At 39.3% G+C, this 15199-nt stretch overlaps 1 pseudogene; it reads left to right on the top strand.

The window, feature by feature from the left end:
- LOC101546774 (60S ribosomal protein L31-like) overlaps positions 1-13750 on the top strand; it is a 39562-nt pseudogene extending 25812 nt beyond the window's left edge.
- Positions 13751-15199: the final 1449 nt, after the last annotated feature.

A 15199-nucleotide genomic window follows, 5' to 3' on the forward strand; every position in this document is an offset into this window, starting at 1 on the left:
GAACGGTCCTACTATTCTTCTACTCACCCAGTCATAAATACCAGATCTTTTCCATGACTCTCTTTTGCCTAGTCAATTGCCAATTCCAGAATCTCCTGGATAAAATAGTCCCTATTCTCCCTTTCTACTGAAAACCTCATTCTGATCCAAGTTCTGGTCTTAAATGATGTCCCAGTTTCTCTTCCCTCTACCCAATTTAACATAGTTAAATAATCAGCCCATGTGATGACTTTGATTATCAGATTCCCCTACTTTAAAGTCACAGGATTTAGATCCAAGAGATAGTTCAGGGGATAAGGCACTTGCCTTGTACATCGCTGACCCTGATTCTATCCCTGTTCCCAAATACAATATCCTGAGCATCTCTAGGAGTGATCCCTGAACACAGTTGGGTATGGCCCCTGAACAAAAGAAAAATTTCATCACTTACCTATAGCAATGTTCTTTACCTGGTAAGACATAGCACTCCGTTCCTTTACTTTGCATGCTTTGCAAACATCCAACCACCTTTATGTCAATAGTTAAAATTCATTTTGAACCAACATTTAAATGTTTAGCAGCAACTTCTGTCAAATAGAATACTGATCTGAGTGTCTTGTCGGCTGTTAAATAGAGTACAACTTGTTATAAGTAAGAGGAAAGAAGCTTCAAGTTACATCAAGTTTATGCCAAGGGAGCTATCTTACGCTTACTGGAACCTGTGAGAACATCGCCTCTGAGCATTCAAGAGCACACTGTCTGGAAGTAAATAGATCTATTCCCAAAAGAAATGTGCTGAAGGTCAACCAAATGAATAGTGCAGTTACTATGGGAGCTTTTATAGACTCTGTGAGACCATAACTATACTCTATTCAGGCTTGTGCTGTTAGCCTGCTGGCTTGTTTAATGTTCCCAGGACTTTGATCCTTTTCATGGTCCTGCTAAAAATTCCAGTATTTAAAAGTATGCCACCAACTCAAAAGATTGAAAATCATTGGCTGATAAGACTTAGGCCCATATTTCTTTCCACAATCTGTATAGTGCTTCTCATCTAGTTCCCAACCTTCCTTTCCAACTTCAACAACAAGTACTTCCCCCTTGAGTCACATTGAACCACACCTTGCTCTTTGATGAAATCAGTTCTCTCACATCTCTGGGACTTCATATACAGAAGAAAATTTTACGTTCTTATTTTTTTCTGGACTCATTTAACAAGACCCAGCTACAATAGCAAGTCTCCCTAGCCCTTTCCTTCACTCCAATTCCCCTGCAGTGAGAGGTAATCGTTTCCATTTATCTTCATTATAGCATGTATCATTGCGTTATGTCTGTCTCCAAATCATCAATAATCGTGTATCTAAATTCCAAGGCACAGGCCTCACTTCATTCGTCTTTGACTTCCCAACTCTTAAGCTATTGTAAGTTCTCAGTAAACATTCTTAGAACTGTTTGGGGTTTTTGACTGAAGTGCAGGCCATTTATGATCTATTACTAAATAATCTTTTTTAAATGTATTCCTTAACTGTGCTACAGGGCTTTTTGCTCAATCCAAGCTAGGGTGCTCACCTCTGACATGGTTTACCTTTTCCGACTGCTACAAATTAATATGATTCAAAGGGTATGTACACTGGGGACACCCACTCTCCTTGATAGTCACTTATAAAAATTCTACCTATCCCTTTGGACCTACCACAAATCCATATTGCCCTAACTTTTTATAGACTCTGTGAGACCATAACTATACTCTATTCAGGCTTGTGCTGATAGCCTGCTGGCTTGAAAGCCAAGAAAGCTCTCTCATCAGACTAAGTGTTTTCTCTAAACTTTTAACTTAGAATTATATAGTTTTCAGAATACTTAATTACAATTTCTTAGATTATATTCCTGAAAATATTTTGCCCTTTACTAGGCTATAATCTATTTTTATTGTCAGCTAAATAGGCACATAGGTAGCTAAATTCTTTTGGGTTGTAATATTAAATAAAAATAATTAATGCTGAAGAGATAGGACAGTGTTAAGTATGCATGCACTGCATGTGGTTGATCCCTGGTACCCCAGCCTCATAGGGTGACCCAGATAATCCCTGCCACTACAGGGCCCAAGTAGCACTGCATCCTCCTAACTGCATTAATGAGGGCCCTGGATCTCCTAAGAACTGTTCAGAAGTCTCTTTCTAGGAAAAAAAAAAAAAAGATTGTTGTCTTGCTCTTTTGTTTTCCTCTCATTAGTGGGTGCATAACTATGTCATGTAAGAGGTATATGTACTATCTATGTAGCACTGTCATCCCATTGTTCATAGATTTGCTGGAACAGGCACCAGTAACGTCTCCATTATGAGACTTGTTCTTACTGTTTTTGACATATCGAATATGCCACAGGTAGCTTCTCAGACTCTGTCGTGCAGGCGGGATACTCTTGGTAACTTGCCGGGCTCTCTGAGAGGATGTACTATCTATATACTGATTAAAAAGAGGTACAGTTTTTCAAATTATTAATAAATAAAATTATGCATATGTCTACAGCATCAAATTAGACATACACATCCTATTATATAATTAAATTATAGTTTATGCAACAAGAGTCAGTTAGTCCATTATGTAATTGTAACCATGTGCAGCAGTTTCTTGTATCATCTTCTCAACACTACGGCAGTTCTATTTGCTTAATTAGATAAAAATTTTAAGATTCTGCACAGAAGACATGGAGGTAATTATTTCACAGTACAAAGATGTGTTATAACATTACATTGTACATTTAAACTTCATACTTTATATGTTCATAGGTGAGGTTCATGAAGGAACTCATGAATCAGGAATCCAGGTATGTGGAACCCTTAGCTGAGATCTCCATGACTGCTCAGATCAGGACTAAGCTTCCTCCATCCAGATCCCTAGTTTTCCAGTAGCTTGGCAAACATACCCACAAACTCCCACCCCCTCATCCATGTAATCTCATCAAAGAAAAGATCCAGAGACTATAAAACAAAGCTTCCAAAAGGGAGCAACGCAAATTTTCCTGGACCCTATAAGGGCCCCTAAGGATAATTAGAGACCACTCCAAAAGCCTCTGTCCCTCTCAAAGAGCCTGGCAAGCTACGAAGGATATCCTGCCCGCATGGCAGAGCCTGGCAAGCTACTCATGACGTATTTAATATGCCAGAAACAGTAACAACAACATGCTTTTCATGTTGCTGGAGTGAGCAGACACCATTGGGCTACACTAGCACATGACAGGGACAACAGGGACAAATGAAGACGTTATTCGCACCTGCTCGAGGAAATTGATGAACAACAGGATGACAGTGATACAACTGTAGGATAACATTGGGTTTGTCTTTTCAGCCATGCCACAGGGAACTTAGTTTACCTTAGTGCAATGGCCTATCTGTATGGACACAAGAAGGCAGTTAATATTATGCTTTGTAACTTGGGAGCTGATTGACTCCAATAATATTTACTCCTGGGCATCTGCTTTCTCGACTCAGTTGCCCTTGGTTCCTAGCACCCCAAAAGCAGGATCCCAACAAGGGACAAAATGGACCCAGGGCAAGCTGTGAGCTACCCTGGCATCAAAATGGGCCAGGCCAAAGTGCCACAATACTCAACTATAAGTTGAGATCATGGTCATAGACAAATGCTGTCATGATCAAAAAATAATGACGAGACTAGGACCCTGCTGCAGTTAGGAAGACTAATCTCACCTGAAGACTGTGGTCTAGAAAATATAGTGAGATGTCCTCAGAAAGAACCAAACTTTAAGTTTGATACATCTCTCACTGTCCTCATACAGAATGACATTGCTAGAAATATTTGAAGTAGATTTACTAAACTATTTAAGTGGATTACTAGCTGAGAAAGGAAGAAAGCGATGCACCCTGAAGCACCTTGTTTGGACCCCACCCTTGAGCGGATCTCCTAGTCATCTGGAGTAATCTCCTTAGATGAGTTTTTTGTTAATCTCCTGGAGAAGTGGTCTTACCCCTCTTTGTTGATTTGTTAATGTTCAACCCACCTTTGCATTACCATTACCGCCCTATGTGATTGCTATATAAACTAAGACTGTAACAGAAGTAGAGAGAAGAACCAGAAGCGAGGGAGAAGAGGCAGAGGCAAGACAGAAAGGCAGAGGTGAGACAGAAGCAAGGAGAAGAGACAGAAGCGGCAAGAAGACACGGAGGCAAGACAGAAGACACAGGAGAAGACACAGAAGCAGAGAGAAGACACAGAAGCAGAGACAGAGAGAGGTCGGAAGAGACCAGAGGAGAGACTACAGAGACAGAGACAGAGATAGAGAGACCGACAGAAGAGAGCACAGCGGCACATACAGAAGCAGAGCACAAGGAGGAGCCATCCCAATCCGGTCTATACACAGCAGCTTTAGAGCACTGAATGAGAGAGAGAGAGAGAGAGAGAGAGAGAGAGAGAGAGAGAGAGAGAGAGAGAGAGAGAGAGAGAGTGCCACTCCCAGAGCCCGAGAACAACACACATCACATCACATCATTGCCCCCTCCCAAACTTGAGCGTGCGTGTTTGTGTACCTTATATGTTACTATCTCAATAAGCCAGGGAGAAAATAATTCCACAGATATCCTCCTTTTGTTTAGAATGTAAAAATTCTAACTTATAAAAGAGATTAAGTATTAAGTCTTTATACCAGTTAATCCCTTTTAATCTCTTTATTTCTTCACCCAAAGATAATTTCTTTTTCATTATTATTTATTTAGTCACCAAGAAATTACACTTATTCATGATTAAGTTCCATACAATATTTCAGCACTGCTCCCTTCATCAGAGTCCATTTCCCTCCACCAATCCCACCCCATCCCATCCCACACATACCCATTGCCTCCCACCCACCAGTTCAATTTTAAGAGAATGAAATTAAATCTTTTTTAAATTTAATACATTTTTGCACCATGGTTCACAGTACTATTGCTGATAGGATTTCATGCTTAATACTTTACTGCCATCCAACACCACCTCCTCCCCCCTGTTGAATGCTTCCCTCTACAATAGATGTTGCCCCCTACCTGTCCTATCTCCAGCCCCCTCAAGAGGTGGGTTTCTTACTGAACACTAGTTCTCATGTTCTTTGTTTCCATTGTCTATCCAAAGATGATTCCTTTCTCCTCTTTGCTCCAGGTCACATATGTGAACTGCTTTACAATGGCATGCTTTCACATCTCTCTTCTGTTTGAACTTATTTTTTTTTTTTTAGCTTCTCAATGCTGAGAACTATGTACTAATTATGTAACCTCTTTAACTGGTCTATAATAGTCTACATACATATGTATATATTTACATTTATACTTACAAATATTATCTAAATATATACTTACAGCAGAATGGGACACTAACATCCAAGAGTAGTAGAGATAAGAACCAGGAGGTCTGCCCCACAGCTTGGAAACTGGCCTCACAGGCTGGGGGAAAAGGCAGCAGAGACAGAGAAGGGAACACCTAGTAGAAAATGTTAAGAGGACCCACTCGGGTTGAAAGCTGTTTACCAAAGGTAGACTATAGACCGAACATGATGGCACTCAATACCTTTATTGCAAACCACAACACCCAACAGGAGAAAGAACAAAAGGGAATGCCCTGCTGCAGAGGCAGGATGGGGTGGTGGGGGTTGAGATGGGGGTGGTGGGAGGGATACTGGGATCATTGGTGGAGGAAAATGGGCACTGGTGGAGGGATGTAAACTAAATACAAACATGAAAGTTCAAAAGTTTGTAACTGTATCCCACAGTGATTTACTAATAAAAATTTTAAAAAATAAATAAATAAAATATCTGATCATAAAAAATAATAAAAATAAAAATATATACTTATTACCTATTTATATAGATATATATTTTGCTTTTTGGGTCACACCTGGCTATGCACAGGGGATTACTCCTGGCTCTGCACTCAGGAATTACCCCTGGCGGTGCTCAGGGGACCATATGGGATGCTGGGAATCGAACCCGGGTCAGCCGCGTGCAAGGCAAACGCCCTACCTGCTGTGCTATTTCTCCAGCCTCTATTTTTTAAACATAAACATATTGGAATAATTATTTTGCCTTGAAACTATTCTAGAATTATTATTGAAAGGATAAAGGAACTGTTTTGTAGGAGCTGCATCCAACAATGCTCAGGGACTGAGCAAGCAACCCCTCCTTCCCCTCTCCCCCCCCCACCTCCCACCACCACCACCATCAACGGCAGTGGTACTGTGAGTGTGAGGAAACTGCATGTTGTGTCTGGGATCAGAGCCCACATATGTTAGGCCTATGCCTTACAATTTGAGTTATTCTCCTGGCCCTGGATGAATATTCTAAATGACCAATATTTTCTATCTCTAACAATTAGCTTTCATTTATACAAGAAAAAAAGAAAATTTAAAGTAGGAATACTAAGGCCCATCACTATCAAAATAATAACTGGCAATGAATTCAAAGTACCCATGAGCCTAATAATAAAAGTCAATAGCCCAACATGATTCAATTTGTTTATTTTTATGAATATATTATTTATAAATTTAATTTACATAAAAGATACTACTTAGATCTTTCTCACTGAAAAGCAAGAAATAAACAAAAAAATCCAATGTAAAATTTATGCTGATTACTGACAAAGCAAGCTGGTTTTGAATAAAAGCAAACTGCATTAACGAGTCAACGCTGGAAGAAATATGTCATGCTATTTTCCTGTGGCATGATGTGATTAGCATTTGATTAAATATAATTTGATTTTCACAGAACTTTCTAGTTTAATGTCATTGGTTCATAGTATGATGTCATTTAACCACTGGGGTAATGTTGATCTCCCACTAAAATTTAGGCAGTGTTTCTCCTTCTATAGGAAACTTCCAGATGCACACATTGCCCTGATTTTTGTTTTCTATTTTTTATTTAAATATGCAGGAACAAGTTACAAGCATCATATACTTATGAGCTTCCATACATTTCTAAACTCAAAATAAATTTACAAAGTAAATTCAAGCAAAATAAAATCAAGCAAAAAAGCAAAAACTCAAAATAAAAATTAATAAAACTCAAGTTGACAACGTTAATTGATAAAAATACCCTTTTGCAATGAGACTTAGTGCCTACATCTTTGGAAAACACTAGGATTTCTTATCCCTACATCCAAATGTGCCTTGACCTCCTCTTTCTTCCACATTTCCTATTTCTTCTATTTTAAACTATATCTTCTTTTTCATTCCCCTTTAACTTGCATGAAATCAAAGACTCCTTCCAAATTATTTTAGAAGTTTATAGGTTTAGTAGCTCCAAAACAGGGGGGTAATATATTTCCCATCTCTGGTGTCACAATGAAACATGTAGCATGTAGCATCAAGACTGCGTGACTTATATGCTGCTCCTAGTGTCCCAATTCAATAAGCTCTTTAAGAAGAGAAATTGTGTTTATTTTTATTTTTCCTTTTTTGTGTGTAGTGCCAGGGACAGAATCCAGGACTGAATATTTCCACTTCAGACAAGTCTGCTGCCCTCATACCAACAATTATTCCTGAACCTCTACAAGTCTTCAAGTTTCAATGAAACAATTCTCCGTGGATAAAGGTTTAGGACCAGAGAGATAACGCAGAGGTTAAGGTGCTTACCTTGCGTGTAGCTGACCCTTGCGCTGCTTATGGCCCGCCAAGCACCACCAGAAGTGATTCCCTAAACACAGAGTCAGAAATAAGGCCTGAAGCACAGCTGGGTATGGCCCAAAAACAAAGGGGAAAAAAAGAAGGATAAAAGTCTAAAAACATCCCTCCCATTCCCTCTCTGTGCAAATAACAGAAAGACAGGAAGAGAGCACAGGGTGTCCTGGCCCAGATAATCCCTCAACCCTCAGAGGGGAGAAAAACTCACTGCTGAGCTGACTGGCAAAACCCTTGAAAAACAGAATGTAACTAGGGCCAGAGAAATAGTAGGAAAATTTCGGCAAGGAACTTTTCATGCAAGTCTTGATTCCTGGCACCACAGGGCCCTGAGCATCACTGAGTTGAGGCTCAAAAGGGCTCCAAGCATCCATAGGGTGACCTGGTGTCTGCCAGCACTGCAAAGCCAGGAGGAAGTGTATCCTAGAGTCCCAGCACTGAATCATAGGTCTAATCACATCAGTATTGGCAGGAGTGGCTCTAGGGCCCCCTGACCAACTTGGGAGGTCAATCCCCTGCCCCAAAGCTACTACATTAAAAAAAAGGGATTACAGTGAAATGGGGTTTATTATCCAGTAACTCAGAAGCAAGATCTAGAGGCAATTTCTAAAATATTGTGATCACCAGCCATGTCATTGGCATAAACATACCAGCCTCCTAAGCAGGCCTCTTTGAAGGATAACTCTGGTAGTTTTATTTGTATTTTTTAAATAAGACTTACTCAAATGCTTCCTCTTTACAATACTTTCCTTGATCTCTGTTGTCAAAATTCATTGTTCTCTCCTCTTTACATCCATAAATGCACCTCTATTAAATGTTTTTCATTCTTTTTTATACTGTGATTAGTTGTTTAAAAATTATTATATTTCAAACCTCTTGAAAGCAGCAGTTAACTTTAATCATATTTGTATCCTTCAAGCTCTGTACTGTTGCCTAAAAATAGATCTTCAACGTGTTCAAGTCAATTGAACTAAAAAAGCTACTAACCCATTATTTTGGCCATTTATAATTACAAGGCTTGTGAATATGTCAAATAGTATTTAAAACTAGCTGTAGTAGTAAAACAGATAGATTTTATTAGTTAATACACAGTCACATAAGTATCACTGTAACACTGTATCACTGTCATCCCGTTGTTCATCGATTTGTTTGAGTGGGTGCCAGGAACTTCTCCATTCGTCCCAGCCCTGAGATTTTAGCAGCCTCTCCTTACTCATCTTTCCCAACGATTGGAGGCTCTTTCAGCGTCAGGGGAATGAGATCTGTTATTATTACTGTATTTGGCATATTGAATACGCCACGGGGAGCTTGCCAGACGGCAAGGCGGGATACTCTCAGCAGCTTGCTGGGCTCTCCGAGAAGGATGAAGAATGTATATCAGAGAATACAAGCTAGTATGTTAAAACCAAACACGTGTGCTGCTTTAGGCACATCAGTGGGCTAGACTAATGTATATGTATATGTATTTATATACATATGTATGTGTATACTGTATACGTGTGTATATAGTATACACATACATATATAAATACATATACATCTGTAAATATCTTTAATATGTAAATATATCATCTAAGTTTAAGAACATCTTTGGAAACATTTTATTCATAGTATATGTGAAAGCACTTTGCAAATCATAAAACTTTATAAAAATGCTAATGATTGCTATTAGGTTCTAAGATAACCACAAGTAGAGTATTTCTGTGACTAGGTAGCACAATAATGTGCTTTTTTGTTAAATGTGGTTACTCAAAATATAGCATAATAAAACTTCATGGCTATGATTAATAATCCACTAAAATAAGAATTCATTAAAAGACAATTTGAATTGAAATATTTTACCTTTGTCTACCAACAGCATTTGGTTTTACTAAAAAAAAAACAAAAAAGCAAGCAAACTTCCATGAATTTAATGGTCTTCATAAACAAATTATAATATAGCAATAACTGTGTTGTAAAAGTAGTGTTTTTCGGAAAGATGTACCTAATTTTCAGAAAGAAGTATCTGTAGTCAACACCTTGGCCTAATGCAGGAAAATCTCTATGGCTACCGCATCTGAAAGTATTAAAACTGTCCAGGTTTTAAAATAGCTTTCTATTCACACTTTTCCTTTAGCATGATAAGTAAGGTGTATCTTTTCTACATTGTTAATTTAAAATTGCTATGGACATGGCTCAATGGAGGATCTAAGAAATCCAAATTATTTTGTTCAACAGTGACAGAAAATCCTTTCAAGAAGACAGTAATGAACAACAAGGGGAAAAAACTTTCAGTTTCTGCAGGCATACAAGTTAAAAGCCTGATTATATTAACAGTGATCTACTGTAATAAAATATGACACGAAATTTAAAATGCAGAAGACTCCTCTGACATTAACAAAGGAATTTCAGAACATCTAAGATTGTAGGGAACTTGAACTCACTCTCAGAAAACCTGTCAGAAAACCATAAACACAAGCCCACTGACATTTGGTCAGATGTGCTGCTGTTACCAAATAGCTGATACTCATATAAACATATATATATATATATATATTAGCAAAACACTGTAGCACTGTCCTCTCATTGTTCATCGATTTGCTCGAGCAGGCACCAGTAACGTCTCCATTGTGAGATTGGTTGTTACTGTTTTTGGCATATCGAATACTCCATGGGTAGCTTGCCAGGCTCTGCCGTGCAGGCGGGATACTCTCGATAGCTTGCCAGGCTCTCTGAGAGAGATGGAGGAATCAAACCCAGGCCAGCCGTGTGCGAGGCAAACGCCCTACCCGCTGTGCTATCGCTTATATTGTTAACCTGTTAACCAAATAGCTGATATTTAGGAGACTTGAAACTTCATCCAATGGTGAAAAACTTGAATAAAAAGAAGTGTAAGTCTAGAATTATGTAATATTTTCAGAGCAAAAATGGAGGAACAATAATTCATGAAAGAAATCAGGAGCTCAGATTATTCCACTGACTCTTGGCTTCTTGTTTCTTACAGTCTTGTTTTTTCTTGCAGGGGAGGCCTCCTCAACAGTGCTCAGGGGTCTCTGCAGCCATATCCAGTGATACAAACATTAGTTACATAGGCTTGATGTTCAGTCTCTTTTTTTTTTAATTGAATCACCGTGAGATACACAGTTACAAAATTGTTCATGATTGAGTTTCAATAATACAATGTTCCAACACCCATCCCTTTATAGTGCACAATTCCCACCAATGTCCTTAGTTTCCCTCCCACCAGCCCCCAGTCTGACTCTATGGCAGACACTTCTCTCTTTCTCTCTCTCCCTCCCTCTCTCCCTCCCCCCCCCCCCTCTCTCTCTCTCTCTCTGCATTTATCCATTCAGGCACTCTGGTTTGCAATACTGTTCCTGAAACATTGTCTTATATATCCCCTTATCTCCTTTCAGTCCTCAGTTTTTGTTCAGGTGATCATTTCCGACTATGATTGCCTTAGTGGTCCCTTCTCTGTCCTAACTGCACTCTCCTCCGTGTGGCAAACTTCCTATTATGGACTAGTCTTCCTGGTCCTGGTGTTTTTACTGTCTTTGGGTATTATTCTCATATTATGTTTTTCTTTCTTTATATTCCACAAATGAGTGTGCACATTCTATATCTATCCCTCTCCCTCTGATTCATTTCACTCAGCATGATACTCTCCATGTTCATTCATGTATAAGCAAATTTCATGAATTTTTTTTCCAACCTTTTGCTCAATTCTTTTTTGTTTATAATGTAGGAGTATTGCTATTTATTCAGCCATTGATTAAGCTGATCGAATTGTTTTGCCTGATTCTTAAGTCAAATATGTCATCTACTTAGGTCTAGCAGTGCTGGGGCTCATTAGGACCACCTTAGTGATCCCCAGAGGCACCCAGGCCTACACCTCAAGAGCCAAGCAGTGTTGGGCATCAGACTCATAGCCTGTATCATGCAAGACCTGTGCTCCAACCTTTTGAATTATCGCCCTGGCTTCTCATGTTGTTTCTATTGGAACTTTTTAATGGAAAATATTTTAATCTTAATTCAAAAATTGAAGAAATTAGAACTCCCAAAGTCAGGACTTAAGAGGAAGAGAATTTCACACTGGGTCTGGAAAAATGTTTAATGAAAGCCAAGAAATCCATGCAGGGAAAGAAGAAATACTATGAACTTCTGTTTTACTTTTTTTTTTAATGTTTTAAATTGTATTTTCATAAGGCAGCTCACATTAATTGATTACACTCAATATTTCAACACCAATCCCACCACCATTACACCTTCCCACTACCATTATTTTGAATTTTCCCACCACCATTCAAGCCTGCCTGCCACGGACAGATGCTAGATAATTTATTTTCTATTGCTTATCATGAACATCCTGAGAGGTCACGTGGGTGCAAAAGCGGCTGCGCGCTTTTGGGATTCTAAAATTGTAAATGGTTGGGGTCTAGAGATATCTCTGTAGGGAGCTAACCCATTTTGAGATTGATTTGTGAGTCTCTGGATCAAGGCCATTGATGTGCTGAGATGGTGTCTAGAGGCAGATCGTGGGCGGGCATGACAACCAGGACTCCAAGGGGGCGGGGAGACAGGAAGGGACAACCTGTCTGCTGCCTCCATGTGGTCTGGAGTCTTAGTCCCTGAACCCACACACCTGGGATTTACTTCTGGACTGGCATCAGGGTTTCATGTGGAGCACCGCTCCATCTGAGGTGCCCCAGTGAAATTGTCTCGATATGGGCTCCGGAGAGATTTCTGGCAAGCTGCTGTCTTCCAGGATTCACTGCTCTATCTCTGAGCTTCTATTTTAAAAAATATATTTGATGCGATCATAATTTTAACTTTTCATTACAAATTAATTTTATGGGATAACATTTGAAATGTATTATAAGATATTCGTGTTTCTGAAGTATGCTATTAATATAGCATTTTGGTAAATGAAAATGCCACATTACTGTATTTAAATGTTTTCTTTGCTAGACCATATTCTAATCTTACTTTTCATAACTTTATTTTTATCTGCCTTTTTATGGCACAAATGCAAATACTAGCAAAAAGAAAAATAAAATAGAAAAAATATATGCTGCCAACTACCCAGAGTAATGTAAGCATTTTGTGTGTGAACTTTTAGATTTATTAAATAAGGTCAAGACTCATTGTCTTATAACCTAATTCCCCTGAAACATACATGCATATACACACTATTATAATGTAGATGGTATTACTATAAGTCTTTCCAAATGAACACACAGATATGCCACTATTTTTATGATTTAATAGTATTCCAATGTGCAAATATACCATAATTTGCTTAATTCTGTATCAATAGATATTTGCATTGTTTTTTTATAGAACATTATGATAACCAATATATTCTCCATTTTGCATGCGAAACAATCTTTTAAAACATAACTAGCTCATTTCACCCTTGGGGAAAAAAGACCATAAGTTCTCCCATGACCCAATCTAAGCAGGACCCCCACCTCCAAAACAAGAACTTCCTATCCGTCATCTCTCTAGGTACTTATATTGCTTTGTGGCAGACAAACCAGTAATGTTGCTTCTGCCTCTGTGCCTTTGAACACACTTTTCCATTAGTTTAGCAAACTCTTTAGAAAGCTCCTCACCATCCAGTCCTTTGCGCCCAGGTAAATAGTCCTGCCTAACCACCACCCTGCTACCTTTGTTTCCAGTCACTTCTCTTCATACTTTCTGAAAATACATTTTTTTAGTTAAAAAAATTGTCTTGGTGCCTTTCTCTCCTGGGCCAGGTGGAATAGCTCCTGCAAAGAATGGTGGCGAGAAGAAGGCCACTCCGCCATAAACTGGATGGTGACCCGAGAATACACCATAAGCATCCACAAGTGCAGCAACAGAGTGGATTTCAAGATGCTTGCGATCTAGGCAGGTGAAGAGATCCATCCAGAAGTTTGCCATGAAGAAGATGGACAACCCAGATGTGTGCCTTGATACCAGGAAAATCAAAGCTATCTGGGCCAAAGGAATAGAGTTGTCCCATACCGAATCCCTGTATGTTTGTCCAGAAAGAGGAATGCGGATGAAGATTCACCAAACAAAATTTATACATCGGTTACCTATATGTACATCACCACTTTCAAAAACCTGCAGGTGGTCAATGTGGATAAGAACTAAACTGATAAAGTAATCACTAGTCTTCCTGTTGATCCTTGATTTGCTCGAGTGGGCGCCAGTAACGTTTCCATTTGTCCCTGTCGTGTGCTAGTGTAGCCCAATGATATCTGCTCACTCCAGGAACAGGAAGAGCCTCAAATCATTCATTCAGGGTTTTGACGAAGAAGTCTGACTATCTCATTGGTGGGTGGCCACACGGTCTTTTGACTTCCCATGGAATCCAGTCGGTAACAGCTCTAGTCCAGTGGTCGTCTCTGAATCGCATGAAGTGTCCGGCCCATCTGATTTTTGACGCCTTGGCAAATGAGACAGCGTCCCTGATTCTTGACTGTCAATGGAGGTCGGAACTCTGGATTCCTTCTCTCACTCGTGTGAAATGTGATACTCTTTCAATTCCTCTTTGGGATATCCGAATAGCATTCTCATTCTGTTTGTGTAGAGCCCAGATCTCTGAGGCATATATTAGTGCAGGAAGAATAGTGGAGTCGAAAAGATGTGCCCAGAGCCGGAGGTTCTTCATCCTCTTAACAGCTTCTTTGATGCTCTTGAGGGCGTTCCATGCTGCTCTTTTCCTCCTGCGCAGTTCTGGAGCCAAGTCATTGCTCATGTTCAGTTCTCGACCCAGGTACACATAGCTGCTGTATTCGGAGATGTTTGTTCCATTGAGAACAAATGGAATGTCAGGGACTAGTTCATTTTTCATGAACATTGTCTTCGTGAGATTCAGCTGCAGTCCGACCTTTGCCTGACACCGAAAAAAAAACCAAATATGGCAGCGTTAAGAAGAATAAATAAAGTTATATAATCACAAACACAAAAAGATTTTTGGTTGCCTCCCTTCTACAACACATGAGCTCTTATAATTCTAGGCATTAGAAGTCCCTCAATAAGTGTATGTTTTATATATATATACACATTTATACATGTATATAAATATACATATATACGTATATGTCTATATACACATACATATAACTGTATCACTGTCATCCCATCGCTCATGGATTTGTTTGAGCGGGAACCAGTAACGTCTCCATTATGAGACTTGTTATTACTGTTTTTGGCATATTGAATACGCCATGGGTAGCTTGCCAGGCTCTGCTATTGCAGGCAAGATACTCTTGGTAGCTTGCCGGGCTCTCTGAGAGGGATGGAGAAATTGAACCTGGGTCAGCCATGTGCAAGGCAAATGCCTTACCCGCTATGCTATCACTCCAGCCAATCTGTAGAAATATCAGTTTTTAAATGTCTACATTTAATAGCCATTTACTATATGTCTATTTGACATGTTTAAGTGTAGACATTTACTACATTTGCTATCACCCGGAGACCTGGGTGATAGTACAGTGGGCAGAGCACGTGCCTTACAAGTTCAAGGCCAGGTTCAATCTCTGGCACTGTATATGGTCTCAAAGTCTGCCAGAAGCAATCCATGAAAACAGACATATA

The sequence above is a fragment of the Sorex araneus genome, chromosome 2 (genome assembly GCF_027595985.1).
Source record: "Sorex araneus isolate mSorAra2 chromosome 2, mSorAra2.pri, whole genome shotgun sequence".
Lineage (NCBI taxonomy): Eukaryota > Metazoa > Chordata > Mammalia > Eulipotyphla > Soricidae > Sorex > Sorex araneus.